Consider the following 10,858-nt stretch of genomic DNA (forward strand, 5'->3'; position numbering starts at 1 on the left):
CATAACAAACCTCTTCCATCTGGCGAGCAAGATGTATAAAACTAGAAACTAAACTCTTCCCGAACAGGCCATGAAGGTCCAACGGTACCGACCGGCCGCCGTGTCATCCTCAGCCCATTAGCGTCACTGGATGCGGATATGGAGGGGTATGTGGACAGCACACCGTTCTCCCGGTTGTATGTCAGTTTCCGAGACCGGAGCCGCTACTTCTCAATCAAGCAGCTCCTCTGTTTGTGTCGCAGGGGCTGAGTGCTCCCCGCTTGCCAACAGCGCTCAGCAGATCGGGAAGGTCACCCATCCAAGTGCTAGCCCAGCCCGACAGCGCTTAACTTCGGTGGTCTGACGGGATCCGGTGTTGCCACTGCGGCAAGGCCGTTGGCGAGCAAGGTGTATAAGTTAGGTGAAATACACTCACACTTCAAGAGGAATATAATAATTCCAATTCCAAAGAAAGCCGGTGCTGACATGTGTGAATATTACTGAACTATCAGTTTAATAAGTCATGGTTGCAAAATACTAACACGAATTATTTGCAGAAGAAGGGAAAAACTGGTAGAAGCTGACCTCGGAAAAGATCAGTTTAAATTACAGAGAAATGTAGGAACACGAGGGACACCATTGAACCTACGACTTCTCTTAGAAGATAGGTTGAGGAAAGGCAATCCTACGTTTATAGCATTTGTAGACTTCGAAAAAGCTTTTGACAATGTTGACTGCAATACTCTCTTTCAAATTTTGAGGGTAGCAGGATTAAAATACAGGAAACGAAAGGCTATTTACATCTAGCACAATAACGAGACAGCAGTTATAAGCCGGCCGGAGTGGCGTGGGGTTCTAGGCGCTACAGTCTGGAACCGCGCGAGCGCTACGGTCGCAGGTTCGAATCCTGCCTCGGGCATGGATGTGTGTGATGTCCTTAGGTTAGTTAGGTTTAAGTAGTTCTAAGTTCTAGGGGACTGATGACCTCAGAAGTTGAGTCCCATAGTGCTCAGAGCCATTTGAACCAACAGTTATAGAAGTAGATGGGCATGAAAGAGAAGCAGTGGTTGACAAGGGAGCGAGACAGATTTGTAGCCTACCTCCGATGATATTCAATCTCTACTTTGAGCAAGCAATAAAGGAAGCCAAAGAAAAATTTGGAGTAGGAATTAAAGTTCAGGGAGAGGAATAAAAACTTTGAAGTTAGCCGATGACATTGTAACTCTGTCACAGAGACGGCAAAGGAGTTGGAAGAGCTGTTGAACAGGAATGCAATGGACAATATCTTTAAAGAGGGATATAAGATGAACATCAACAAAAGCAAAACGAGGATAATGGAATGCAGTCAATATTAAATCAGGTGACGCTGAGGGAATTAGATTTTGAAACGAGACACCTCAAGTAGAAGATGAATTTTCCGACATGGGCAGCCAAATATCTGGTGATGGTCGAAATAGAGAGGATATAAAATGTATACTGGCAATGGAAAGAAAAGCATTTCTGCAGAAGAGAAATTTGTTAGCATCGAGTACAGATTTAAGTGACAGGAAATCTTTTCTGAAAGCATTTGTGTGTAGTATAGCCATGTATGGAAGGGGAATATGGACGCTAAACATTTTAGACAAGAAGGGAATAGAAACTTTTGAAAGGTGGTCCCACAGAAGAGTGCTGAAGATTAGATGAGGAAATCACGTTACTTAAGAGGAACTGTTGAATAGAACTGGGGAGAAAAGAAATCTGTGGTACAGTCTGAGTAGAAAAACGGATAGGTTGACAGGACACAGTCTAAGACATCAAGGGATCACCAGTGGGGAGGGTAAAGGGAGACCAAGAGATGAATGCAGTAACAGATCGCGAAGAATGTAGGTTACAGATGTTACTCAGAGTTGAAGAGGATAGAGTAGCATGGAGAACCGCATCAAACCAGTTCTTGAACTGAAGACCACAACAACAACACCTCAAAATTTTCATCTTCTACCACTGATGTTTTTATTCGACAGAAAGTTTCTTCTATACACATTTTAACTCATATTATTAATTCTGAAGATATTTCAAAATCTCTCATAATGTTTTGTAGTGTTACTTGGCATAGGTCTCGGAGAGAAAGGAGTGATCCAGTGTGACAGTTGTAAGATATGTATCTTAAATTCCATGGTCGTTATAAAGTACATGCGAGCATTTTTATATCAGCTATGTAATAAGGAATCGGTGCTACACTGTGTGATCAAAATTATCCGGCAAATGGCTGAAAATGACTTACAACTTCGTCGGTAATACTGGAATGCAATATGGTGTTGGCCCACCCTTAGCCTTGATGACAGCTTCCACTCTCGCAGGCATACGTTCAATCAGGTGTTGGAAGGTTTCTTGGGAAATGACAGCCCATTATTCACGGAGTGCTGCACTGAAGAGAGGTATCGATGTCGGGTGGTGACGCCTGGCCCGAAGTCGGCGTTCCAAAACATCCCAAAGGTGTTCTATAGGAGTCAGGTCAGGACTCTGTGCACGCTAGTCCATTACAGAGATGTTAAATTGTCGTGTAACTACATCGCCACAGGTCGTGCATTATGAACAGGTGCTCGATTGTGTTGAAAGATGCAATCGCCATCCCCGAATTGCTCTTCAACAGTGGGATTCAAGAAGGTGCTTAAAACATAAATGTAGGCCTGTGCTGTGACAGAGCCACGCAAAACAACAAGGGCTGCAAGCCCCCACACGATCACACCATAACACCACCATCTCCAAATATTACTGTTGGCACTACACACACTGGTAGATGACGTTCGCCGGCCGCTGTGGCCGAACGGCTCTAGGCGCTTCAGTCCGGAACCGCGCGACAGCTACGGTTGCAGGTTCGAAACCTGCCTGGGGCATGCATGTGTGTGATGTTCTTAGGTTAATTAGGTTTAAGTAGTTCTAAGTTCTAGGGGACTGATGACCTCAGATGTTAAGTTCCATAGTGCTCAGAGGTATTTGAACCAAGATGACGTTCACCGGAGATTCGCCATACCCACACCCTGCCATCGGATCGCCACATTGTGTACCGTTATTCGTCACTCTACATAACGTTTTTCCGCTGTTTAATCGTCCAATGTTTACGCTCCTTACACCAAGCGAGGCGTCTTTTGGCATTTACCGGCGTGATGTGTGGCTTACGAGCAGTCGCTCGACCATGAAATCTAAGTTTTCTCACCTCCCGCCTAACTGTCATAGTACTTGCAGTGGATCCTGAAGCAGTTTGGAATTCCTGTGTGATGGACTGAGTAGATGTCTGCCTATTAGACGTTACGACCCTCGTCAACTGTCGGCGGTCTCTGTCAGTCAACAGACCAGGTCGGCCTGTGCGCTTTTGTGCTTTACGTATCCGTTCACGTTTCCAATTCACTATCACATCGGAAACAGTGGACTTAGGGATGTTTAGGAGTGTTGAAATCTCGTGTACAGATGTATGACATAAGTGACACCCTGACCACGTTCGATGTCCGTGAGTTCTGCGAAGCGCCCCATTCTGCTCTCTCACGATGTCTAATGACTACTGACGTCGCTGATATGGAGTACCTGGCAGAAGGTGGCAGCACAATGCACCTAATTTGAAAAGCGTATGTTTTGGGGAGGTGTACGGATACTTTTGATCACATAGCGTATATCAGTAATGGAGGAATATTCGGATGACAACTGGCGCTGAGCGCCAGTGACACTGCTACTCGAGTTCTCTTGCGTGACCATCCACCGGCTGTTGTGTTGCCCTGGCACACTCTCTTTTGTTATATTAGACTCACTCTTTCCAGTGTGAACCTTTTAAATCTTCATATAACAGTTACTTTTCTGTTAAGCAGTCGATTAGTGGTACATATTATGGAGTTGTGTGACGAAAAAGTATTAACAAAAACAAGTCTATTTGTACCTCAGTGCTTCCGTCGTTAGTCAACCGATGAGTTCTCAATATTCAAGTGAAAGACATTGCAAAACATCGTGCTTTGCCACCCTCTGAATTTGGTTTGCGTGCCAGAAAGGATAAGGCTATGTTACAACCTACTGCTACGGAAGCCACATTCATAGTCATCAGTTAGTTTTCAGGATAGGTCTATTTAAGTCGCAAATTGAAACCATATTATAAGTAACACGAAGCAATCCACCTCTTCTATTTTAACCAAGCAGAGGGGGATCATTCTTTTAATAGGAGGCAAATAATTGTCGTTTTCCAATCTGTAGGTTTTGAGCCTCTCAGACCGCTTCTGTTCAAGACTGTAGTTGTGAATAATCTATTTTTAATTGTCCAGCAAAAATATGATCTTCGCTGCAGGCTTTGTCATTTTTTAGTTTCATTATTACTTGTTGTATTTCTTTCAGTAGTTGGGGATGACTTCTACATCAACTGCATCTGGTGCTTCAAATCTAAAACAGGACACCGAATAATTGCATCTGAGTGGTTATGAAATTATGCTTTCCATGTTAGGGGCTTTGGCAACGGCCTTGCCGCAGTGGATACACCGGTTCCCGTGAGATCACCGAAGTTAAACGCTGTCAGGCGTGTTCGGCACTTCGAAGGGTGACCATCCAGGCCGCCATGTGCCGTTGCCATTTTTCGGGGAGCACTCAGCCTCGTGATGCCAATTGGGGAGCTACTCGACCGAATAGTAGGGGCTTCGGTCAAGAATATCATCATAACGACCGGGAGAGTGGTGTGCTGACCCCACGCCCCTCCTATCCGCATCCTCCTCTGAGGATGATACGGCGGTCGGATGGACCCGATGGGCCACTTTGGCCTGTAGACGGAGAGGTTTTTTAAGGTAGAGACTTTGCGTCTTACGTTAATCCCGTTCTATAATAAACAAATTGTTGTGGTAACTGATATTCTACAGGCACCTTAACGATAAAGGCGAATACTACACTGAGGTGACAAAAAACATGAGATACCTCCCAGTATCGTGTCGGACCTCCTCCTGCCCGGCGTAATGCAGTCACTCGATGTGGCATGGACTCAACAATTCGCTGGAAGTCCCCTGCAGAAATATTTTAGTCATGCTGCCTCTATAGCTGTCCATAATTGCGAGAGTGTTGGTGGTGCTGGATTTTATGTACGAACTAACATCTCGATTATGTCCCACAAATGTTCGATGAGATTCATCTCTGGCGATCTGGGTGGCCAAATCCTTCACTGTCCGGGATGTTCTTCAAACTAATCGCGAACAGTTGTGGCCTGGTGACATAGTGCATTTTCATCCATAAAAATTCCATCGTTGGTTGGGAACATAAAGACTATAAATGGCTGAAAACGGTCTCCAAGTCGCCGAACATAATCATTTCCAGTCAATGGTCGGTTCAGTTGGACCATGGGTCCCAGCTTATTCCACGTAAACATAGCCGCTCCATTATGGAAAGACCACCAGCTTGCTTAGTGCTTTGTTGACAACTTGGGTTCAAAAATGGTTCAAATGGCTCTAAGCACTTTTTTTTCACTTGCCGCCCTGATTTTACGACCCACCACCTAATTGCTTAAGGTGGGTCTTTATTGACCACTTACCGCTGCGATCGGTGTATGGGCGCTAATATGGCTGAACCTCCACACCAGTTCCAGCATCCGATCGCACCGTTGCCCGTGTCCCGCCACGTGGAGTCGGGTCATAGTTGATCTTGTTTTGTTTTTGTCTCTAAGCACTATGGGACTTAACATCTGAGATCATCAGTCCCCTAGACTTAGAACTATTTAAACCTAACTAACCTAAGAACATTACACACATCCATGCCCGAGGCAGGATTCGAACCTGCGACCATATCAGCAGCGCAGTTCCAGACTGAAGCCCCTACAACCGCTCAGCCACAGCGGCCGGCGACAACTTGGGTCCGTGGCAGCCGCGCGGGATTAGCCGAGCGGTTAAGGCGCTGCAGTCATGGACTGTGCGGCTGGTCCCGGCGGAGGTTCGAGTCCTCCCTCGGGCATGGGTGTGTGTGTTTGTCCTTAGGATAATTTAGGGTAAGTAGTGTGTAAGCTTAGGGACTGATGACCTTAGAAGTTAAGTCCCATAAGATTTCACACACATTTGAACATTTTTTGGTCCCTGGCTACGTGGGGTCTGCGCTACGCTCGAACCCTAATACCATCTCTTACCAACTGACTCCTCTGACCAGGCTAAGGTTTTCCATTTGTCTAGGGTCCAACAGATATGGTCACGAGCCCAGGGGAAGTGCTGCAGGCGCCTCGTTCATCTGCTGCCATACCCATTAACGCCAAATTTAGCCACACTGTTCTAAGGGATACGTTCGTCGTACGTCCCACACCAATTTCTGCAGTTATTTCAGACAGAGGTGCTTGTCTGTTGGCACTGACAACTCTACACAGACAGCGTTGCTCTCGGTCGTTAAGTGAAGGCCGTCGGCCAACGCATTGTTCATAGTGAGAGGTAGTGGCTGAAGATTGGTATTTTCGGCAGGTTCTTCACGCTGTGGATCTCAGAATATTAATTCCCTTACGATTTCCGAAATGGAAAGTCCTATGCGTCTAGCTCCAACTACTACTCCACTTCAAAGTCCGTTCATTGCCGTCGTGCCGCCATAACCACGTCGGAAACCTTTTCACATGAATGATATGAGTACAAATGACAGGATGACTGATGACCCAAGATGTTAAGTCCCATAGTGCTTAGAGCCATTTTGAACAAATGACAGCCCCACCAATGCACTGCCCTTTTATACCTTGTGTACGTGATAACGCCGTCATCTGGATATGAGCGTATCGCTATCCCATGACTTTGGTCACCTCAGTGTATTTGGGCGCTAATACAACAGCAACCAGACGACACCCGCAAGTGGCTGCTTCTATTCAGCAACGGCGACGAAAAATAGAAAATACGAGCAAAGAGAAAGAATGACTGCTTATGATACCGCATTCAGCTGCTCGTTCCGTCCCTGTGCTACAGAGCTGGTGATTACGGCAGTAAGCCTGATGCGCGCGCCGCGTTATGTCAGCTTAGTTCCGCGCATGCGCCGCTGCAGCGGCAGTGACCTAGCGGGAAACTCGCCGCAGCAGCCACAATTGCGGTAATCTTCCGTTCCAGTCATCGTCCGCTGGAAAACACGCCGAGCACAAGAAGCAGCCGCTTTTTCTGCTGCTCTGCTCTTCTCTCGTGATTCACTAGTGGATTACCAGAAAGAGAGACCTGAGAAGTTATTACACCTAAGAACGTACATAAGTGGAACTATGAAGAAGCGATGGAAATTTCTTTTGATGCCATTAAAAGCTTGTGCGTTTAAGGTCAAAAAAATGCATTTTATCTAGATGCAGTCCAGTTTTAGGTCAATGAATTTTGACCATCGTTTAGCTTGAGAGAATTTCGTTCAAAATGGCTCAAATGGCTCTAAGCCATATGGGACTTAACATCTGAGGACATCAGTCCCCTAGACTTAGAACTACTTAAACCTAACTAACCTAAGGACATCACACACATCCATGCCCGAGGCAGGATTCGAACCTGCGACCGTAGCAGCAGCGCGGTTCTGGAGTGTAGCGTCTAGAACCGTTCGGTCACACCGGCCGGCGTGAGAGAATTTCCTGTCCACGAAGGACGATTCTGGAAGATCTGCAAAAATATCTCTACTTATGTCATAATCTCTTCATAGAGCTCGAAACTTTTTTGTAACTTCGAAATGTTTTTGCTTTCCCAGTGATTTAGTACCTCCAAGCGAAGATGTATTATTCTGTAGAAAAACTCTTCTGGCATTTTTGCTCCCGTTAACTCAGAAATTTTGTGTAACATGTAGCAGCTATTTTTTTTCATTCTTGAGCAGGTAGTCAACAATAAGAATCCTCTTTGCTTACAAGAATACACCAACTGTATCTTCTCCGCATGATGAAATGGAATTCGCATTTATTGGCGCACGGCCAGCGACTTCCACTCCACACTTGGATTGCTGTTTCGCTACGACCACTATAAGTGGTGTACTCACATTTCGTCCATAGCAACAAGTCAGCATACAGAACCCAATGGATTGTTTTTAACGGTAGAAAAATTCCTTTTCGTGTTTGATTGTGACAATAGTCAACAAATGCGGCACTCATCTTGCACAAAGTTTTCTCATGCTAAGCATTCATTTGTAATGTACCACAGTCTTCCTTCTGACACGCCAGTAAGATCATTTATTTCGAACTGAAACGGTACTGTTTTTCGTCACGTGTCATTAACACATACAGGTGACTGTATTTTGGAAACTTCAAAGAGGCATGACAGGGCGAGGTGGTGCAGTAATTAGCACACTGGACTAGCATTCTGGAAAACGCAGTTCAAATCCCCGTCCACCCACCCAGTTTTAGGTTTTCCGTGATTTCTTTAAACCGCTCCTGGCAAATGTCGGGACTGTTCTTTTGTAAAAGGCACTACCGGTTTCCTTCCCCATTATTTCGTAATCCTAGTTTGTGCTTCGTCTCTAATGGCCCCGCTATCGACAAGGCGTTAAGCTCTTATCTTCCTTCCTTCCAAAGAGGCACGCATAAATATATACACAAATATCGATATTGCCCTCTGTATGAACACGGACTGGAAGGGTCTAAAGGTCTTTGGAGTAGCAGGTAGCCAAACTATTGACGTATCTTACGGCTGCCTCATTCGGTGTGGCAGCCAATCAGGCGCTTTGCCACGATACTTCGGTTTACTGCTCTTAAACGTCGGAGTAGAGATACCCTTACTGTCTTTGTTCTGGTCGGCTGCGTAGGCGTCATTGCCGAGTCACTATGATGTTTTAAATTTATGTCACTGCAATTATTGGGCAGATCGCTACGTGCTTTTGGTTTAAAGTAACGCATTGCGATTACAGTCGGCTGCACTCATTTAGGACGAACATTTTTTCCAGTGTCACAGCTACGTAAAGTAAATTTTTCACTTTCCTTTGGCATCCCTTGGCATCATCTGCAAATAATCTAAAATGGCGGCTCAGATTATCTCCTAAATCTTTTGTGTAGATAAGGAACAACAGGGTGCCTATAATACTACCTTGGGGAACACCGGAAATCAGTTTTGTTTTACTCGATGACTTTCTATCAATTACTACGAGCTGTGACCTCTCTGACAAGAAGTCACGAATTTAGTGGCATAACTGAAACGGTATTCCATAAGCACGCAATTTGATTACAAGCCACTTGTGAGGAACGGTGCCAAAAGCCTTCTGGCAATTTAGAAATATGGATCAATTTCAAATCCTTTGTCGGTATCATTCGTGTGAGTAAACAGCTAGTTGTGTTTCACAGAAAAAAATATTTTCTAAATCCGTATTGAGTATGTGTCAATAAACTGTTCTCTTCGAGGTAATTCATTATGCTCCAACACAATATATGATCCAAAATTCTGCTTCATATCGACGTTAATGACATGGGCTTGTAATTTAACGAATTACTCCCATTGCCTTTCTTGAATACTGGTGACCTGTCCAAGTCAGTCCTGAGTCCGGATCTTTCGTCGGACGAGCTGTTGTATGTGATTGTTAAGTATTGAGTTACTGCATCAGAATCATCTGCAAGAAACGTAGCTGGTATACAGTTTCCACCGGAAGACTTGCTTTTACTAAGTGATTTAAGTTGCTTCAGTACTCCGGGGTTATCTACTTATGTTGGCAGTTGTTCTTGATTCGAATTCTGGAATATTTTGGAATATCCATATTCATATTAGATTCTAAATCCCTGTTGGTAACAATTCAGTCAGACATTTTGACATCATTATTTTACGTATCATGTAAAGCAACCTATTTTTTTGCACTTAGTATGGATTTTTATGCTGATCAGTGACCTTCACTGAACACGTAATTGCGCAATAAAAGTACTAGTTTTTCTAACAGAACAAGTTATTTAGGCAATCTGTTGCCCATGTAACGTTTTTTCCAAACTTCCTTTCTGGTCATCAACCACGTTCTTCTGTAAGATCACGTTCTGCAGCAGGCCCTACTATGATTCCATGTCCTAATTAACTGTACCATCACATACAAATAATATGAAAAATCTGCAGTGTTATTAGTACTGCTAAATATTGTTTTCAAATTTTCAGTAAGTAACCATACAGGAGAGTGATGATAAAAGCAACAGCACAGAGAGCACATGCTACAGAACGACTCTCATCACAGTCTGATGTGAAAGCTCGTTTTGTATTCAGAGATAGGTGTTTGTCTGGTTAAGTAATGGTCAAAATTAACTGTTGTCGCCACACAAACTTCAATCAGTTTCCAAATTGCATAGGCTCCTCGGGAAAACAGGTGCAAACAACTTAAAAACTGTAGTAATCTTGGTTGAGCTGAAAGCCAATTGTGGGTAGTGGTATAGTAAGCAGAACATGGGATCACAACATGTTCTGCTGCAGACCGTGATGTTACATAAGCACGTGGTTGAGGCGAAAGCAAAGGAAGCTTCGAAAAACAGTTATTTGGACGAAGATTTGCCAACAAATTGCTGCATTAGAAAATCCACTCCATTTACAGAGCGAACGGACGTACGGCGATGGTCACACTGATCAACATATGAATCCGGACTAAGTGCAAAAAATAAATCAGAGTCGGATTGAATTTGTTATCAAATGGGGAGTGGGGGAAGGTTCAAATGGTTCAAATGGCTCTGAGCACTATAGGACTTAACTTCTGAGGTCATCAGTCCCCTAGAACTTAGAACTACTTAAACCTAACTAACCTAAGGACATCACACACATCCATGCCCGTGGCCGGATTCGAACCTGCGACCGTAGCGGTGACGCGGTTCCAGACTGTAGCGCCTAGATCCGCTCGGCCACCCCGGCCGGCAGTGGGGGAAGGTTCTGGAGGTTCTAGTATTAGCATGGATGCTGAGAGAATGCATAGATAGGCTGGACTCAAACTTTCACAAAAACTAAACTGCGGTTTCAATCAAGAC

The 10,858-nt window shown here is 44.6% G+C and overlaps 1 pseudogene; it reads right to left on the bottom strand.

Moving 5' to 3' along the window:
- Window positions 1-261: 261 nt before the first annotated feature.
- LOC126250361 (5S ribosomal RNA) lies at window positions 262-380 on the bottom strand (annotated as a pseudogene).
- Between the last annotated feature and the right edge of the window lie 10,478 nt (window positions 381-10,858).

This window comes from Schistocerca nitens, chromosome 3 (genome assembly GCF_023898315.1).
Source record: "Schistocerca nitens isolate TAMUIC-IGC-003100 chromosome 3, iqSchNite1.1, whole genome shotgun sequence".
Taxonomy (NCBI): Eukaryota; Metazoa; Arthropoda; class Insecta; order Orthoptera; family Acrididae; genus Schistocerca; species Schistocerca nitens.